Source organism: Ovis aries, chromosome 1 (assembly GCF_016772045.2).
Source record: "Ovis aries strain OAR_USU_Benz2616 breed Rambouillet chromosome 1, ARS-UI_Ramb_v3.0, whole genome shotgun sequence".
Lineage (NCBI taxonomy): Eukaryota > Metazoa > Chordata > Mammalia > Artiodactyla > Bovidae > Ovis > Ovis aries.
Genome location: NC_056054.1, coordinates 68,292,018 through 68,313,290, shown reverse-complemented (window position 1 = coordinate 68,313,290; position 21,273 = coordinate 68,292,018). Strand labels below are relative to the sequence as shown.

The window sequence follows — 21,273 nt, the reverse complement described above, 5'->3', positions numbered from 1 at the left end:
CATTATTATTGGGTTGGACAAAAACTATGTAAACACTTATCACTTTGATATTTTAAACATTAACTTTATACTAAAATTTAGTTATTTCTTTTGCTAGTAATAGTTCGTGAAATTAAAATAGTATTATTAAAATTCTGGACTTAATTCCAGTGTGTGGGGAGGGGATTTCCCCATACCACCGAGCATTTCTCCAGACACCAGTTATTGTTGTACAATTCAATTCAGTCCTGACACCAGCTACCCAGAGATAGCATCAGATTCTACAGTAAGAGTTTAGTCCTACAGGACTACTCTCCCTCTGCCCAGTACACACACACACACACACTTCAGAGGCCAGCTGCAAGCCCAGGTTGTCATCTCCGCTGCGGACTGTTTGGTTACAGGTTGGAGGTTATCCCGATTCTGTCCTTGGACTTCAGGTGCTAGTTGCAAGTCCAGGTTTTACCTGTTCTCCTGGCCAACTGGCTCTAAATCAGAGCTTCTCAGGACCCCCTCTTTCGGTTTCAGTTAATTTGTTATAGAGTGGCTCACAGAATTTAGGAAATCTATTTACTCTCTAGATTACTAGATTATTATAAAAGAATACAAGTCAGAAATAACCAGATGGAAAAGATGCATAGAGGAAGGTATGTGGGAAAGGGGCACAGAGCTTCCATGCTTTAGCTGCTGCGCTCTCAGCACCTCCATGTGTGCAACAGCCCGGAAGCTCTCTTTACCTCATCCTTTTGGATATTTACGGAATCTGCATCACATAGGCATGATTGATTAAATCATTCACTGTTATTTTGGATCCATCTTTCAGCCCCGACTCCCTTACCTGGAGGCGAGGGAGTTTGTACTTAAAGTCCAGAGTCACAGGGTAGCAGATTATGAAACCTTCAGGTCTTTTACTGGGTGCGTTTTTGTTAGTTTCTAGAGCAATATAAGTCTCTTAAGAAAATATGGAATTAAAAAACAAGCAACATACACCTGAAACTAACACAACATTGTAAATCAACTCTACTCCAATAAAAATTTTTAAGAAGCAACAACAAGGGAAGTCTGCAGCCCTATATTCGCAGTTCCTTACTTTCTGTGAAAAATACAAGTTTGAAAGTGTAAGACCATTGCAGTAATACATACAACTTTTTTCTTAAAAGATTGACCTGTTTTGTTTTTAAACTTTAATATTAAGGTATTTCACAGTCTTATTTACTTTATTAAGATTGATTTTTCCATACCAGTATTATATTCCAGTATAACATTTTCTATTGCTTCACAGTGGTGTTTTGAAAAAAGAATTGGCTACCACTTGGTGGCACTACTTGGCTTAAAATTGAATCAGATTGTGTGCTGTATGCAGTTTCACTTAAATGATTAAATTCAGAGGGGCTCTATTTGATACTAAGCAACTTAATATTATGAATGTTTAATTCTTATTTTGTAAATAAAATAATAATTGGTGTTGTAAAACTACATTTTATTAAAATGTTGTATGGATATAAAAACAACCCAAGTCTTAGTTTGATGGTGAGGGAAGCATGCAAAGTTTTGATAGAAACCTCCTTTAGCTCAGGCATTATTTATATTCTGCCCTAAACCTCTATGTATTTAAATGTTATAAAAATATATATTTTAATATTAAAAAAACAAACATCTTCAACTTTCCTTTAATATTAATATTTTCTAAGACATGTATTTTATTTTGTCATATGTAAAGCTAAGAAATTAGATTTTTTTAGGTGATCAAAATAAATGATACATACAGGAAAACAAACTTACATATATTTTGTCTCCCTTCAACATACTAAAAACTCATGCAGTCCTTTTTAATGTATTTTATTTGTTTTATTTAATTAGGCAAAGGATCTTGATGTGTAAGAGACGGAAGGTTATGATGTCTCCAGACATGATTTTTACTCTTAAATAATTGATATGTAGTACTGTAATAGCTAAAATATTTGTGTAATTATTGTTTTGTGGGTTGCATGTGCAGCATATAAAAGATAAAGCCCCACGTCTTTTATATTTTGGCCACATGTGCGTCTTGCTAGATCTTAGTTCCCTGACTAGGGATCAAACCCCTGCTCCTCTCAGTGAAAGTGGCAGGTCTTAACCACTGGACTGCCAGGGAATTCCTCCCCACCCTCCATGTCTTTTTAAAAATTGAAATGTGATACATAAAGGAAACTGTACAAAGTTTACAGCTGAATGAATCATCACAAAATAAACACTATGACCACTATAGATTCAAGAAATTGAATACTGCCTGCAGCCTCCTATGCTTCCTTTCCCAAGCACTCTCCCTTTCCTATTCCTTGGAGTAACCACTACCTGGCTTCAAAAAATAAAACTTTTTAAAAACCTGTTTTTGGAGTTTTATAAAAATAAAATTATATAGTAATTATGTTGTTTCTGTTATGTTTGGGAGATTCATGTATGTTATCAGATATATATGGCTGTAGCTCCCTCATACTGTCCAATCACCATCTTTTTTGCTGTTGGACATTTGGATTAGATAATGCTGTCATGAACATTCTTACAAATGTTTCTTGAGGTACATGTGCAACATTTATGTGGGGTATGTACCAGTAGTATATACCAGTAGAATAGCTGGGTCATTTGTGTGTATATGTTCAAATTTAGAAGATAATATAAGGATTGTTTTCAGAGTCATTGTTCCTACCTATCCCATCAACAGAATATGAACGTTCCTATTTCTCTGTAGTCTCATCAACACTTAGCATTAATAGCCTCTTTAATTTTAGTTCTTTTGTAGGATGCATTTCTGTGATTCTAAATGAGATTGAGTACTTTTTTCTTAAATTTATTGGCTGCTTGGACATCTTCCTTTTTATTATTGTTACTATTGAGTTCTCTATATTACTGATTTATATGAATTACATATTCTATGACTATGAGTGCCTCTTTTTCCTGTTGGAGTTTCTGTTCTTTTCCTTCTGTTTTTAGGAGGTTTTCTTTTTTATATATGCTAGATAGATACAAATCCTTTGTTAGAAAGATATATCCATTTTCCTGATTTTCACCCTCTTAATGTTACCTTTTAATGAAAAGTGACAGTGAAGTCACTCAGTTGTGTCCGACTCTTTGTGACCCCGTGGACTGTAGCCTGCCAGGCTCCTCCCTCCATGGGATTCTCCAGGCAAGAGTATTGGAGTGGGTTGCCATTTCCTTCTCCAGGGGATCTTCCTGACCCAGGGATCGAACCTGGGTCTCCTGCATTCCAGGCAGACGCTTTAACCTCTGAGCCCCCAGGGAAGCCCTTTCCTTTAATGAAAGGAAGGTCTTAATTTTAATATAGTCCACTTTATCATTGTCTTCATGTATAGTCACTGTTCCTTGTGTCTAATTAAGATGACTTTCTGTGCTCCAAGAATATGAAGATATTATCTTATATTATCTTCTAGAACTGGTTCTCAGTAGAGACAATTCCCCCCACCCTGATCCCACACCTTCCATGCCCTGGGTAGGATATTTGGCTGTGTTTAGATACTTTAGTTTTCACAGCTGAGTGGGTGGAGTATTCCAGGCATCTAGTGGGTTGGCAACTAAACATTCTGCAATCCACAGAATACTATATATTCTACACAGTTAACTTAGCCCCAGTGTCTGTAGTCCCGAGGTTGAGGGACATTGTCCTAGAGGCTTTATTATTTTGCTTCCTACCACTACCTAGAACTGATTATTGTATATTATTTTGTATATTGTTTATGATGCACTTAGATTTATCTGATACCTGGAATTCATTCTGAGTATTATCTGAGGTATAGAGGTCATCTTTTCTTTTTTTCGTATGGATATATATTTTATGCAGCACCATTTGTTGAAAAGACTGTTTCCCAGCTGCTCTGCAATCCTACCTTTCTCGTGGATCAAATGACCATATATGTATGAGTCTGTTTCTGGGCTCTTTTTTCATTTTCATTTGGTCTACTTTATCTACCCTTGCACCAAAGCTATGCTGTTTGAATTTGCATAGCATTATAACAAGTCTTTATGTTCAGTAAGACAAGTTTTCCTACCTTGTTCTTCGTGGCACTTTGGAGTTCCATATACATTTTTGCTGTCAGTTTTACAGAAATAATAATAATCAGTTTTACAGAAATTGAATTGAAAAAGAGTTGGCATCTTTATGTTACTAAATCTTCCAATCCATGAATGTCATATAATTCTTTCATTTATTAGGTCATTGAGTTTCAAACCCGGTGTTCTTAAGATCCGTTTAAACTCTAAAAAAATTGTTTAATGTGATTGTATCAGTGTTTCTCAGCTTCGGCACAGTTAACATTTAGGGCCAGGTAATGGGTTTGTTTTGGAGAGCAAGAATGTCCCTTTAAATGCTAACATAAATAATACAATTTTGTGAAAAATACACATTCTAAAATAAAATTTAGTGAGAAAGGTACATTTTTTAATTTCAAATTGCTTTCTTGTCTAGCTTAATCAAAGACAGTGGATTTTCATACGTGCTTCTGCTTTAATCTGTTGGGTTATCAGAAGTCTGTTATATATAGACTCTGGAAAACTGTTGTACACCCATGAGAGAATGAGAGTGAAAAAGTAAAGTAACGTCTTTAGTATTATGAAAATAGTTATGATTTTGAGAATCTCCTGATAGAAATACTCAGGGGTCCACAGAGCATGCTTTTGGGAGCTGCTGCCCTAGAGATTGCAACATGCATCCTTGACCTAAGAGTCTAATTAAATTACCTTATATCTTTCCGGATAATGTGAGGAATTCCATTACTCACCCTGTCACCTCTTGCTCTTATTTGCTATGATATTCATCTGTGTTCAACTGCATATATATTTTAAGCACATGAGACTGTATCATTTTAGATTTTAGCTTTTAAATCTAGTTTAGATTTACCTGTCTGCAGTCATTTCCCTTTTTTGAACACTCCCTTTAGTATATACTTTGATACTTGTGCTGGGAAATTCTCATTTTTGTTTTCTGGTCATATTCTGTATTTCACTTTCACTTTTGAATGATAATTTTTTTTTCTTTACTGGTTAGAATGCTAGGTTCAGAGAAGGCAGTGGCACCCCACTCCAGTACTCTTGCCTGGAAAATCCCATGGACGGAGGAGCCTGGTGGGCTGCAGTCCATGGGGTGGCGAAGAGTTGGATGCGACTGAGCAACTTCACTTTCACTTTTCACTTTCATGCATTGGAGAAGGAAATGGCAACCCACTCCAGTGTTCTTGCTTGGAGAATCCCAGGGACGGAGGAGCCTGGTGGGCTACTGTCTATGGGGTCTCACAGAGTTGGACACGACTGAAATGACTTAGCAGCAGCAGCAGCAGCAGCAGAATACTAGGTTGGTAATTATTTTCTTTTAACTAGGCTATTATCCCTTTGTGTTATGGTTTCTGTTATTTCTATGGAGAAATTAGTTGCTAGTCTCATCAATACCTTCCAACCAAAAGGACCAGCAAAGAAAACCTGTAGTTGAACATGGTTTTTGTTTGTTGAAGTGAGATATTCCTCATACTAAAGGGAATTTGGGGCTGTCTTTTTAAGAGGGTATAAGAAACTATTATAGGATTGGACTTTGGTTGGGTAATTATAGAGAAGATCTAAGGAGATAGAAGTTTGCTCTAAATTAGATCTTGTCAGAACATGGGCACATATTATGACTGCTGCTGCTGCTAAGTTGCTTCAGTCGTGTCCAACTCTTTGCGACCCCATGGACTGCAGCCTACCAGGCTCCTCCATCCATGAGATTTTCCAGGCAAGAGTACTGGAGTGGGTTGCCGTTGCCTTCTCCGATTATGACTGCTATCTTTTTAAAAATTCAGGTGAAATTTACATAATATACAATTAATCATTTTAAGTGCACAATTCAGTGGTATTTAGTATATTCACAGTGTTATGCAATCACCAGCTCTCTCATTTTAAAGGTGTTTCAACACCCTGTACTCGTAAAGTAATCATTTCCAATTTCCTCCTTCCAGTATCACTACGTACTTTTTACTTTCTGTCTCTATGGATTTGCCTATTCTCACTATTTGAAATGAAAGGAATCGCAGAATGATTCTTGATGTCTGGCTTATTTCACTTAGCATATTTTCAGGGTTCATCCAAGTTGTAGTATGCACTATTTCTTTTTTTGACTGTTATGAATAGTGATGCTATAAACGTGCATGTACAGTTTTCTTTGTGTATGTAAATTTCACTTCTCCTGGATATATATCTTGGAGTTGAATAGCTGGGTTATGTGGTGATTCTGTGTTAACCTTTTTTTAAGAACCCAGATGGTTTTCTACAACAGGTGCACTGTGTCATTTCTCACCAGCAGTGTATAAGGTCTCTGTTTCTCCACAGTCACATCAACACTTGTTGTTTTCTAGTTTTTTTTTTTTTTTAAATTAAGCTGTCTATTCTGATATGTGTGTCTCTCAGTCGTGTCCAACTCTTTGCAACCCCATAGTCTGTCCAGGGGATTCTCCAGGCAAGAATACTGGTGTAAGTTGCCATTTCCTTTTCCAGGGGATCTTCCTGACCCAGTGATTGGACCCGGGTCTCCTGCATTGCAGGCAGATTCTTTACCATCTGAGCTACAAGGAAAGCCCTATGGGTGTAAAGTAGTATCTTACTGTGGTTTTCATTTTTGTTTTCTTCATGACCAAGATGGTGAACATCTTAGTCTTGTAAGCCATTTGTTTGTCTTCATTTGACGAATGTCTGTATAACGTCCTGTGCCCATTTTAAAAATTGTTTTTTTTCTCTTTGTTGTTGAGCTGTTTGTATACTCTGGACGTTAAACCCTTATCAAATATATCTTGATAATATGCAGTGCACAAAAAAAGTTTTGGTGAAGTCCAAATTACCTATTATTTTTTCCACGTGTTCATCGTGCTTTTGGTGTCACATCTAAGAATTCATTGCCAAATACAACATCATGAAGATCCATACCTTATGCCTTATTCTAAGAACATAATAGTTTTAGTTCTTATGTTTATATAGTTGTTCTGTTTTGATTTAGTTTTTGTTTACAAAATGAGGCAGTGGTTCAGCGTCTTCTTTTTTTTTGATGAAAACTGATCATCCAGTTTTCCCAGGACCAAATGTTGAAAGACTATTCTTTCTCCCTGTGTGATCTTTCCACCTTTGTTAAGAATCGATTGGCCACAGATGTTTGGGCTTATTTCTGGATTCTCAAATGTATTCCATTGGTGTGTTATGTCCACCCTTATTCCGGTGCCACGCTGATTACTTTAGCTGTGTTAATAAATTTTAAAATTATTGTGAGTCCTCTTACTTTATTTCTTTTTCAGTATTGTTTTTGCTCTTTAGGGCCCTTCACAGTTTAATATGAATTTTAAGATGAGCTTATCTATTTCTATTTTGAAAAACCATTAGAATTTTTATAGAGATTGCATTAAGTCTGTAGATCACTTTGGAAAGTATTGCCATATTAACAATGTTTTATTTCCTAATCCATGAACATAGGATGGCTTTCCATTTATTTAGGCCTTCTTTAATTTCTTTCAGCAATACTTTGTAATTTTTCAATGTATTGAGACTTTCACCTTCTTGGTTACATTTATTCCTAGATATTTTACTTTGAATGCTTTTGTAAATAGTATTGTTTTCTTAATTTCCTTTTTAGATCATACATTGCTGGCATAGGGAAACACAGTTGATTTATATTTGTTTATCTTATACCTACAAGTTTGCTGAATTTCTGTAATATGTTAACTCTAGTAAGTTTGTGTGTGTGCCTGTGTAATCTGGATTGTCTATACAGGCATAACTTGTTTTATTACATTTTGCTTTATTGTGTTTACAGATACTGTGTATTTTTTACGAATTGAAGGTTTGTGGCAACCTTGTGTTGAGCAAGTCTGTTGCCACCAGTTTACCAAGAGCATTTGCTCATTTGATGCCTCTGTTACATTTTGGTAATTTTTGGAATATTTCTAACTATCCAACAGCATTACATGCTACAGAGAAATGGTTCATGAAAGGCTGAAGCTACCTCAGCCTTTAGCAGCCACCTCTCTGATCAGTCAGCCCCAATCAATACTGAGGTAAAGACCGTCTACCAGGAAAAAGGTTACAGTTTGCTAAAGGCTGAGATGATGGTTACCTTTTTTTTTTTTAGTAATAATGTTATTTAATTAAGGTATATTTCATTGCTTTCTTTGATACATAATACTGTGTTACATTTAATTGACTGTAATTGACTCTTGAAAAGCCAGGGGATTGGTATGCTGATCATCTGCACAGTTGAAAATCCAAGTTTAACTTATAGTTGGACCTCCATAGCCAAGGTTCCTTTTCTACAGATTCAACCAACCTTGAATTATGTAGTATTGTGGCATTTACTAGTAAATAGTAGTATTAACTATTGAAAAAAATTTGCATGCAGGTGAAATCTGTGCAGTTCAAACCCATGTTGTTCAGGGGTCAGCTATATAGTGTAATGATAACTTTTATATTTACTGGGAAACCAAATATTTGTCTCTCTCTGTTATAATATTCCCTTTTAAGCAGTGGTCTGGAACTGAACACCAAACATCTCCAGGGCATTCCTGTGTGTAGAATCATGTCATCTGCAGATAGGTGTTTTACTTCTTTCCAATTAGGATGCCTTTTACTTGTTTTACTTGCATAATTGCTATGCCTAGAACTTCTAGTACAATGTTGAATAGCTAAGGTAAAAGCAGGCAGCCTTGTCTTAGGAGGAAAACTCTGTCTTTCACCATTGATGAGTAGGTTAGCTGTGAGTTTTTCATGGATACCTTTTACCATTTTAAGGAAATAGAGTTCTAGTCTAGTTTGCTGAGTGTGAAACAGTGAAACAGTGTTGGATTTTGTCAAGTGATCTTTCTGCATCTGTTGAGCTGATTGTTTAGTTTTATTCCTTTCTTCTATTAATATATAACATTGATCACTTCACTTATATTGAACCACCTTTGCATTCGTGGAGTAATTCCACTCAATTATGATATACAGTCATCTTCGTGGTTTTTCTGGGATTTTATCTTCTTCCTTCAGAGATATAATCCTCTGCCTTTGCATTCTGATTAATTTTCTATGATTGTGGTATTTGTTCTGGAGACTGCAGGATTGTAATTCTTGTTTCTTCTGTCTGCACTCCGGTGGATAAAGCTTGTGCAAGCTTCCTGATGGGAGGGACTAGCATGGGAAAAACTGGGTCTTGCTCTGGTGGGTAGGGCCATGCTTAGTAAGACTTTAATCCAGTTGTCTGCTGAGGAGAGGAACTGCAGTTCAGTTCAGTCTCTCAGTCATGTCCAACTCTCTGAGACTGCAGCACACCAGGCTTCCTTGTCCATCACCAGTTCCTGGAGCCTACACAAACTCCTGTCCATCGTGTTGGTGATGCCATCCAACCATCTCATCCTCTGTTGTCCCCTTCTCCTCCTGCCTTCAATCTTTCCCAGCATCAGAGTTTTTTTCCAATGAGTTGGTTCTTCGTATCAGGTGGCCAAAATACTGGAGTTTCAGCTTCAGCATCAGTCCTTCCGGTGAATATTCAGGACTGATTTCCTTTGGGATGGACTGGTTTGATCTCCTTGCTGTCCAAGGGACTCTCAAGAGTCTTCTCTAACACCACAATTCCAAAGCATCAATTCTTTGGCATTCAGCTTTCTTTATAGTCCAGCTCTCACATCCATACATGACTACTGGAAAAACTAGACTGCACCACCTCCTTATTAATTGTTTGGCCTGATGTGACCCAGCCCTGGAGTCTACAGGATCCACGGTAGGGCTAATGGTGACTTCCAGGTGGGCTCACGCCAAGGGGCACCTCCCAGGACTGTTACTGTCAGTGCTCCCATCCCCATGGCAAACCACTGCCAATTCATGCCTCTGCATTAGATCCTGCAACACTAGCAGGTAGATCTGTTTCAGTCTTCTGTGGAGACACTGCTCTTTAACCTTGGATCCTGGTGCACAGAAGATTTTGTTTGTGCCCTCCTAGAGTGAAGTGTCTGTTTCCCCCTGTCCTGTGTAAGTCCTGCAATCAAATCCCGCTGCTCGTCAAAGTCAGATTTCCTGGGGATGCCTAGTCACTTTGCCAGATCCCCAGACAGGGAAGCCTGACGTGGGCTCAGAAGCTTCACAACAGTGGGAGAACTTCTTTGGTACTATTGTTCTCCAGTTTGTGGGTCTCCCACCCAGCAGGTATAGGTTTCATTTTATCATGATTGTGCCCCTTTTACCATCTCGTTGCAGCTTCTCCTTGTCTTTGGATGTAGGGTGTCTTTTTTTGGTGGATTTCAATCATCCTCCTTTTGATAATTGTTCAACAGCTAGTTGCTGTTTTGTACTCTTGCAGAGGAAATGAGCAAATGTCTTCTATAATCGTTTTAATGTGCTGTTGGATTCAGCTTGGTAGTATTTTGTTGTGGATTTCTTGCATCTGTCTTCATAAGGGTCTGTCATTTTTGCTAGATATTTTTGTCTGGTTTTGGTTTTCGGATAAAGCCAGCCTCATAGAATGTGTTAGTAGGTAGAGATATTCGCTCTTCTATTTTTGTAAAAGTTCGTGAAATATTGATGTTAATTCTCTAAATGATAGAAGTTACCAGTGAAAGTATTTAATCTTAGACTTTTTCTTTTGGGGAAGTTGATTACTGATTAAATCTCATTAGTTCAGTTCAGTTGAGTCGCTCAGTCGTGTCTGATTCTGCGAACCCATGAATCGCAGCATGCCAGGCCTCCCTGTCCATCACCAACCCCTGGAGTCTACTCAAACTCATGTCCATTGAGTGGGTGATACCATCCAGCCATCTCATCCTCTGTCGTCCCCTTCTCCTCCTGCCCCCAATCCCTCCCAGCATCAGGGTCTTTTCCAATGAGTCAACTGTTCGCATGAGGTGGCCAAAGTATTGGAGTTTCAGCTTCAGCATCAGTCCTTCCAATGAACACCCAGGACTGATCTCCTTTAGGATGGACTGGTTGGACCTCCTTGCAGTCCAAGGGATTCTCAAGAGCCTTCTCCAACACCACAGTGCAAAAGCATCAGTTCTTCAGCACTCAGCTTTCTTCACAGTCCAACTCTCATATCCATACATGACCACTGGAAAAACCATAGCCTTGACTAGACGGACCTTTGTTGGCAAAGTAATATCTCTGCTTTTTAATATGCTGCCTGCTGCTGCTGCTGCTAAGTCGCTTCAGCCGTGTCTGACTCTGCGCAACCCCACAGACAGTAGCCCACCAGGCTCCCCCGTCCCTGGGATTCTCAAGGAAAGAACACTGGAGTGGCTTGCCATTTCCTTCTCCAGTGCATGAAAGTGAAAACAGAAAGTGAAGTCGCTCAGTCGTGTCCGACTCTTAGCAACCTCATGGACTGCAGCCCATCAGGTTCCTCTGTCCATGGGATTTTCCAGGCAAGAGTACTGGAGTGGGGTGCCATTGCCTTCTCTGAATATGCTGTCTAGGTTGGTCATAAGTTTCCTTCCAAGGAGTCAGCATCTTTTAATTCCATGGCTACAATCACTGTCTGCAGTGATTTTGGAGCCCCCAAAATAAAAGTCAGCCACTGTTTCCACTGTTTCCCCATCTGTTTGCCATAAAGTGATAGGACCTGATGCTATGATCTCAGTTTTCTGAATGTTGAGCTTTAAGCCAACTTTTTCACTTTCATCAAGAGGCTCTTTAGTTCTTCATTTTCCGCCATAATTTATGTACATAGTCTTACTTAATCCTCACAATCCTACAGAAGGTTTCACTCATTTTATTGATAAAGCAACATGAAGTTGAAGGAAAGTGGAGTAATTTTGTCTGAAGGCTAAACACTGTAAAGCTGGTTTTCAAACTGAGGCAGATCTGCCTCAAAAGAGTGATTGTCTCAGCACCACAGTATAAAATTTAGCTAAAACCCTCTCTTTTCTGTGAGACTTTTCTTAGCCATGCTATTTTATAGAACCTTCTACTTCCTTTGAACTGTAGACTGTATAATCAAATTATGCACTGGGGAAATAATGTATTGCTGTTTATTGATAGAAACAGTTTTTTATATGTATGTGTTCCATATAATCTTCCTCAAATAACAGTGCAGTTAAAAAAAAAACAACTATCAGCAATACTGATAGTTTTGATTAGTTAGTGTAAGGAATAAATAGAATTTTCCCTGAAATACCTCAAAATCTGTTTCAGTCACCTTTCATAAAACAGTAGTGTACTATTGATAATATTTTGGTTTAATGGTTTGATAAATTGGAAATTATGCATTCTGTCTCTGATGGTTCAAAATTACTACCCTGACCATGACTTAAGTCTTTTTCCATATGAATAAACCTGATTCAGTCTTCACCAGGAACTGAATCTGGCCACGGCAGTGAAGGTGCCAAGTCCTAACCACTAGCCCACCAGGAAATTCCCAGGAATTTCTTTTAAATCATAATTGTTTGAAAATATTTCTATGTTTGGTCATTAATAAGCCTTACATTTTCTAAATATAATGTAGTGTTTTCTGTAACATTTTGGTGAAATTTTATAGTTAACTTAAATTCATAGTAAATAAATGCTTCTGGTATTATAATGAAAACTCCAGAATTGAATATATAATAAGCAAGAACTTGTTAGCAACTCAGATATAGAATCAGTAAAAACATACTCTGGCTGGTTTGTGTATATTTGCCTTCACAAAATGGCCCCCCACTCCAGTACTCTTGCCTGGAAAATCCCATGGATGGAGGAGCCTGGTAGGCTACAGTCCATGGGGGTTGCTGAGTCAGACATGACTGAGTGACTTCACTTCCACTTTTCACTTTCATGCATTGGAGAAGGAAATGGCAATTCACTCCAGTGTTCTTGCCTGGAGAATCCCAGGGACGGGGGATCCTGGTGGGCTGCCGTCTATCGGGTCGCACAGAGTTGGACACGACTGCAGCGACTTAGCAGCAGCAGCAGCAGCCTTCACAAAAATACATTCTTTTCTTTTCTTTTTTAAAGATAGTGATATAAGAGAGACCAGGGCAAGTTTAAAGCATGAAGCTGGGCACTCAAAGCTAGTGCTTTGGGACAAGACAGCCCAGAGGGATAGGATGGGGGTGGGTGGGAGGGGGTTTAGGATGGGGGAGACACATGTATACCTGTAGCTGATTCCTGTTGATGTATGGCAGAAACCATCACAATATTGTGAAGTAATTATCCTCCAATTAAAATAATTTTTAAAATATTTGAAGAAAATAGAGGTGCATACCTTGTTTTAAGGAAAGCAAATTTCTTATATTTGGATTTTTTACCATCCTGAATGAAGATAATTATAGAGTAGTGGTTACCTTGGAATCTTTTTCTCAGAAGATAATTGGAATCTTGAAGGCTGATTTTGTTTTATTTATTTGCCTTTGGCTGTACTGGGTCTTCATTGCTGTGTGTAGGCTTTCTGTAATTGTGGTGAGGGAGGGCTACTCTCTAGATGCTTTGTATGAGCTTCTTATTGTGGTGGCTTCTCATGCTGCGGCAGGCTTCCCTGGTGGCTCAGACAGTAAAGCGTCTGTCTACCATGCGGGAGACCCAGGTTTGATTCCTGGGTCGGGAAGATCCCCTGGAGAAGGAAATGGCAATCCACTCCAGCACTCTTGCCTGGAAAATCCCATGGACGGAGGAGCCTGATAAGCTACAGTCCATGGGGTCACAAAGAGTTGGACACGACTGAGCCACTTCACTTCACTTCACTTCTCTTGCTGCGGAGCATAGGCTCTAGGGCGCCTGGGCTTCAGTAGTTGTGGCGCACTGACCTAATTGCCCTATGGCATGTGGAATCTTCCTGGATCAGGGATCAAACCTGTGTCCCCTGCATTGAAAGGCACATTCTTAACTACTGGACCACCAGAGAAGTCCCTTGAGGCTGATTTCAGAGGAAAGAAAAACGATGTTGAGTAAATCGTAAATTCAGTAATTCATGTCTAATAAAAATATAATTTTACAGAAAATAAAACTTCTAGTTTTGTTTCATTTTTCTAGTTCTCAATGAAAGTATGATACTTCCCCCATCTAAATATATGTAAATTTGAATTTATTTAATAGAGTTTAAATGTATTACAATATAGGTGAAAGGTTAAGTACTTATTGCAGAATTGTTTTATGGTCTGAACTTCCCTTTCAATAAAAATTAAATTGTAACTCAGGGAAACAATTTATTCTCCAGATGTGCAAATGTTCCTGTTTACTTCCCATTAGACCTTAAATAATTTTGTGCTTCTTAAATGTGATTAATTAATATATTACTGCCAAATGAATTAATGGAACTTTTATCATGAGAGTTTTACTTTAACCATTAAAATCTACAATTAATATACAATTTAAATTATATACAATTTAATATACATACAGTTGAGTATGTATGTGAAGCTTTGAATTTGAAAGAGTTATCAAAATTGTTTGAATATTACTAAGTTGCTTTAGTCATGTCCAACTTTTTGCGATCCTATGGACTGTAGCCCACCAGGCTCCTCTGTCCAAAGGATTCTCCAGGCAGGAATACTGGAGTGGGTTGCCATTTCCTTCTCCAGTTTGAGCATTAGAAATAAACTAACGTAACATTTTTTGTGTTCCAGGCAGTATTTTAAGGTACAGATTATTTCTTCAACTGTTGTAAGGAATTCTTTCAAAGCCACAGTTGTTTGCATTTGCAGTCATGTCACTAACTTTGTTGTGCTTACTTCAGTGGACATTAATCCTGTAGAATCGTATGTGGCTGGAGTAGAAGTTTCAACAGCAGCCCTTAGAACATTCTTTTTTATTTGTGTCGTTATTCTTATTTTTTTTGGTTGCACTGGGTCTTCGTTGCTGCATGCAGACTTTCCTCTAGCGTCAGTGAGTGGGGCTCCTCTTAGTTGCAGTGTGGAGGGTTCTCATTGCAGTGGCTTCTTGTTGCAGAGCACAGGCTCTAGGCTCAGGAGTTTAGTAGTTGCAGCATGCAGGCTCAGTAGTTCTGGAGCACTAGAGTGCACAGACTTCAGAGTTTTGGCATGCAGGCTCAGTAGGTTGTGGGTTTGGGGCTCTAGAGCACGGCCTAAGTAGTTGTGGTGCACGGGCCTACTTGTTCTGCATCATGTGGATCTTCTTGGACCAGGGATTGAACCCATGTCCCCTGCACTGGTAGGTGGTTTCCTATCCGTTGTATCACCATGGAAGTCCAGAAGATTCTTAATTTTTGAGTTTTTGAACAAATTCCTAGCTTTTTCTAATAACCACTAAACAAAAAGACATCTGACATTGATTATGATGCTGTCCTCAAAATTTTTCTTTCTCATATTCCTTGTGTCTTGCTGATTGTTGTCAAATGTGTAGGCACAGTAATTTTTTAATGGTAAATTTCTCTTTGCCCTTGAATTCTTTTCTGAAGCATTCCATATGCATCTATAATACTAATCTTACCACTTTGGGTAATTTTTTATTATCTGTATTTTCACTTCTTATAATTGTATATCTGTCTTCCTAGGATTTCTAACACTTGTACTTCTTTTGTACTTATTGGATATGGTGGGTTTATAAAATATCTCAAAGTTAAGCAGAAATAGGAAGTTCATCATAGACTGAAGAATACTGAAGGACCCAAAGTAAAATGATTTATGGCAGTTTAACACTCTTTTGGTGGAGGATAGAGTTGACACATTAACTAGTAGTGTGGCATTGATGCATTTTTGACTCCTGTTAACTATTAATATAAAACTGTGGTCAGAAGTTTGATTGGTTTGAAAGTCATATGAAGGAACTTACTCATTTTAATTTTTAAAAAGACATGACTTGTTCTTTGTTGGAGCTATATGAATACGTGTGTCCTTTACCCTGTCAAAACTGAGATGATCACTTACCTTGTTCTAACTATATATGAAAGCCCAAACAACATGGCGGTCAGTCATTTTGTGCTGAATATGACTTAATGCTCTCCTTTGGTTGTAGCTGCAGTTTATTACCTTGCCTCTTCCAGTTGCAGAATTCCTCTTACAGAATTAATCTTTTATTTGTGAATGTGCATTTTTTTCTACTACTGTTGCTTCTCATTATTATATGATTTTACCAGGTTGTTAAAGTTACACCTTTGTGGGCCCTCTTCTTTTATCCTCCTTGCATAAACCTGCTTTAGTTTGCCATATAGCAGCTTCTTGAGATGTGTCAAACTATACATAATATTTAGTGTACTTTGCTTTAGGAATTGGTTTGTATTATTAGGTGTTTATGGCTTAGTACCTTACTATTTGTAACATCTTCCTATTAAATAATGAGGATAATACATGGTATCAGGAACATAACTCCTCAATAAGTTCAGTGTAATTTTGTGTTAGGTGGTAGAATTAGATCATTAGTTTGTCATGGCAGTGCCACATGCTGTTGTCAAGAAAGCATTATGTATCCAGTATTTTTTATTTTTGGTGGGGTCAGTAGAAAATGCCTCTGTAAGTGGAGTTTTCATGATGCATATAGCTCTGTGACCTCAATGTGCTAGTCATTTAATGCCATAATTCATTGTTGAAGAATCAGCTTATCAACATATTGCAAGTTAACTTATTTCAGGTAATTTTGAGTTTAGAGAATATTTTTAAAGTTCAGTAGGAGAAGGCAAGGGCACCCCACTCTAGTACTCTTGCCTGGAAAATCCCATGGACGGAGAGCCTGGTAGGCTGCAGTCCCTGGGGTCACAAAGAGTTGGACACAACTGAGCGACTTCACTTTCAGTTTTCACTTCCCTGCATTGGAGAAGGAGATGGCAACCCACTCCAGTGTTCTTACCTGGAGAATCCCAGGGACAGGGGAGCCTGGTGGGCTGCTGTCTATGGGGTCACACAGAGTTGGACGTAATTGAAGTGACTTAGCAGCAGCAGTATATATTTAACTTTTATTTTTAGCTCATTATTCAAATAATGTAAAGTGTTAATAGTGTAATAACCAAACATTAAACATAGTACATATAAGAAAGGACCGTAGGAAACATCTTGTCCAATCTCCAATGCCATATTTCCTTCTACAGTGTTCTGACAAATAGTCCAGCCTGCTGAGTCACTCAATTCACTCTTAACAGCCCTTTGAAATGCTGAATGGTTCCTGTTTCTACTTCTTAATCTTGAGATAAAACCACATCTTTATGATTCAAGCGTATTGATTATATATTATTCCTTCTATATGCCAAACCTTAAAACACTTGAAGATTGTTAATTGTATTGGCAAACTGGTTAAACATACCAAGTTTTCTCTTCATTCATTATGTTATATGCTAGATACCCTTATTGTTCACTATTTTTTTAAGAGTTTCCTGTCAGTGTGACATCCCGCTTAGGATACTACCTGGATGATATGGTTATATATAGTACACTCTGTCTTCACTTGATTGTACACTAGGTGAGACAGGTGTATATATATGTATATATATAGTGTATAGTATATCTAGGCTTAAATACTGAAGTAATTTTAGGTCTAATGTTTCAGTTAACTTGAGATTTGTTTTGCAGTTAGAATGACAGTTGACCCAACCTCATGTATGTCTAATTGAAGTTGTCATGTGTTCTCAAGGATAATTTCAGTGAACATGGGATTTGTAAAAACCTGACAGATCCTAACTGTAACTCAGCTAGTGGGCAACATTACAATTTATTTATAGTTATGCAATATAGTTATTAATGAACTAATGTAGAAATGAGGGCAAACTGTACTGTATTTTGTGAGAAATCATACTTCATGACAAAGGTTGGCATTATGTAATAAGTACCCACAAAATATTAACCTACTTACAATAAATACAATTAATAATGTACATAAAAGAATGAAATTAAACTAATTTTCTATCAAAAAAAGAATTATTCATGAACAGAAAGTGGACAGCATAGATTTGATGACAGGAAGGTTGTATCTAATCTGAATTACTGAGTGACCTAGGAAGCTTGCTCAGAGGGATTACAGAATAATTATGTTAATATGCAATTATCACCTCATTTCTTCTGTAGTAACCTCAAGATGTAGTGTAGTGAGGGTGTTATAGCAAGTGCTGATAGTTTGCAAAAATACTGATGTTTGAGATTTCTGAGACAATAAGTCTAGCTTGAGGCATATAAGTGATGATCTGTCATCTTGAAGACAGATCTGACCTTTGTACTTTTTTTTTCTAATGCTCTTAGTAGTATATAACTACAGGCAGTTATAGCTGTAGAACTCATTATGATTTCCTAGAACCTGAAATGTGTTTTATGTAGATTTTAAATTCCATTTGCAGCTTTTCATTAAGTGTGTGAATTTTTTAAATAGCAGTTTACAATTCAGTTAAAAGAAAAATTCTGTAGTTGTATGATTACATGGAGGAGGACACAGTGATAGTATTTAAACATTTAATTAAAAGATTCTAATTGATACAGCAATTTCATTGAAATTTAGAGAGGCCAAACAATATAACATTAATTTATTTATTTTAATTTAGTAGTTTCTCTTTCTTAAACTTAATGAATAATGCCTACCTTCAGATATGTCCCTTCTTTTGTTATGTTGACATAAGCTGGTATTTGTAACTCTGTTATATGTATTTAACTATATAGAGATTGTTGAAAAATCTGTTTGAGAGTGTGTGAAATTAGTTTATAGGTCAAAAAATGTTTTCTTGCCTGGATTCTCCTCCATGAATGTCCTGAATGTAGGGAAATAATTTATGATGTCAAAATTCTGGATCAGTGCAACACATATTGATGATTCATTATTCTTTTTTGTATCTCAATGCAATAGCTTTGAGTCTTGAATGCTGTTAAGAAAAAATGTGTCTTGAATGTATCTTTTCATTTCTAGAAATATATTCTGAGAGTTAAGCCAGGAAAATTTTTTATGGCTGCTAAAATACTAGCTTACTTATTCAGTTTCTTATAGCATATTTTTAGACTGATTTTTAGATTTTTAATATTAATATACTAATAAAATTTTTTTCTGAAAAAGAATGACTCCTCTGTTTTTGAGCAGAGATAGTCTATTGGAGACAAGTAAGGTGCATTTCACTATGTAAAGGAAAACTTTGATTGTTAAAGACCTCATTTTATATTTTCACAATATTTAATTTTATCTTTTCTTTTACTACATGTATTTTGTATGTTAAAAAATTTATTATACATATATACTCTGTTTTTGAGCAAAACACTTTGATATCTTCCAATTTATGGAAGCTCTTATAAAGCCATTCTAGTAATGAGAATGCAATCTCCAAGCCGACATGATATTCTCATAGTTTGTCACCCTGCTGTTCAGGGGGTACCAATGAAGTTGCCTTAAATGGGAAGCGTCTGTTCCATCTCTGAACCTCTAACACCAGAACAGATGGGTGGAACATGGAACATGGAAGGTTTTACCTCTGAGGTGGTAACAGTGAAGCCACTCATTAACACTGAATTTACCACTTTGTTAGCAACGTTGCTTCCTGTTGAGAAAAGCTAATATAGGCTTTCAGATTGACTGAGCATATATTTGTCTACCTCTGTGATTATAATAAGTTGGAATAGAAAGTAAGTGTCTTACAGGCTAATTTTTTTTTTAAATTTGTTGTCCATTTCTGATTTATGTGGTTGTTCCTATTTGGGTGTTTTACTTTTTCTACTTAATAATAAGAAACATCATTAATGAGTAGTAGTATAACATCATGATTTGCTTTCCTTTTCATTGACATTTGCACACTCCTTCCTAACACATGTTTATGTGCTGCCCATTTTTAACTTCTGTGTATGTGATGTAGAAACTCCTGCTGGGTGCTGCATTAGCACCATTTTGGAGTGATATCATTGAATATGATCTTATTTGAAGTCTGTTTTTATTACTGTGGAAGTCTGCCAATCTCAGAACAGAATGCTAAGACCTATGAAGGTCAGAAAAATAATTGTTGGTATAAGTGATAATGCCAAAGAAAGATATTTGTAGTATTTGTTGTATTAAAGAACATATCTTGTGGAAAGTGTAAGGTCGTATTTATAAGAGGTGCTTTAAGTTGTGAAATAAGAAAATACTTAGAAGTAGTTCTTTTATCCTTTAACTAGATTTAATGTTTTACAAAATATATACTTGGTACCATAAAATAAATTAGAAATAATAAACTTCATTGAAAATGTTTTCATTTCTAAATAGCAGTTAAAGCTCCTGCTGTTGTAAATAAAATTACTCATTATACAAATAAGAATACTATAAAAGAAAAATGATAGACTTTATTCTTTATGTGAGAGCAGGAACTGAACCCCTATTACTAGAGCAGTGTGTGGCACATAGTAGGGGCTCAATAAATATTTGTAGCATTAATAAATTATACTTAATACTAGGTACAAAAGGAAAAGAAATATGGAATATTATGCCAGTACTTCAAATAATTAAATATGTGAGGTTGCCAAATAGCAGGTTTGTAAATTGCACTTGATTATTAGATGTTTTGAAAGCCTTGCTATAACTGCTGAGTTAAGAAATCAGAAACTTGATGGAATTTCCAATATTTGGATGAGATACCCAAATTTCATAGGAAGAAAACTAGTTTTCAGAAACTTTTGATTTTGCAGTTGTGTTTTTATTCATTTACCATATTAGTGCTTTATTCAACAAATATTCCTGAGCACCTATGCCAAGTATCTTGTTAGGTTCTAAGAGTTCACTATCCCTACCCTCAAAGAGCTTACATTCTTCCAAGGTAATGCCTATATAGTGTGGCCATTTCTAAGAGCAAAATAAGAACAGAGTACAAGGAAATTCTTAATAGTAGGGCCAGTATTTATAGCCATGGAATGTTTGTCTTCCAAACTTTCATAAGTCTTCTTTCAAAATATTCGGCTGTCCTCTCATAACAGTTAAATATATTATCAAAAATGTTTAGTACCTGTGGCTGATTCTTGCTGATGTATGACAGAAAACCACAAAATTCTGTAAAGCAATTATCCTTCGATTAGAAAAAAAATTTTTTAATGCCTAGAAAATATTTTATCTAAATTTTATATGAAATAAACTGAAGAATTTACCATACATTTATGATGTTTTCTGGAGAAGGAAATGGCAACCCACTCTAGTACTCTTGCCTTGAAAATCCCATAGACGGAGGAGCTTGGTGCAGGCTACTATCCATGGGGTCGCAAAGAATCGGGCATGACTGAGCGACTTCATTTCACTTCATGTTTTCAGATTAGAGTAAAAACGTTTAGATCATTGCAGTAGACTGTCAGATCATAAAATGGGATAACTTCCTGTTAGGGAATGCCTTGAATTTGGGGACTCAAGTTATGAAAGTTTAAAGAAACATAAAACGTCTTGATTTTAACTTTATAAATTTAGAATGAAGGATAATTTACATAA

At 36.8% G+C, this 21,273-nt stretch overlaps 1 protein-coding gene across 42 annotated transcripts in view; it reads left to right on the top strand.

Moving 5' to 3' along the window:
• The window catches only part of ZNF644 (zinc finger protein 644), a 98,697-nt gene that overhangs the window by 54,577 nt on the left and 22,847 nt on the right, over window positions 1–21,273 (top strand). The gene's annotated exons all lie outside the window — the stretch shown is intronic.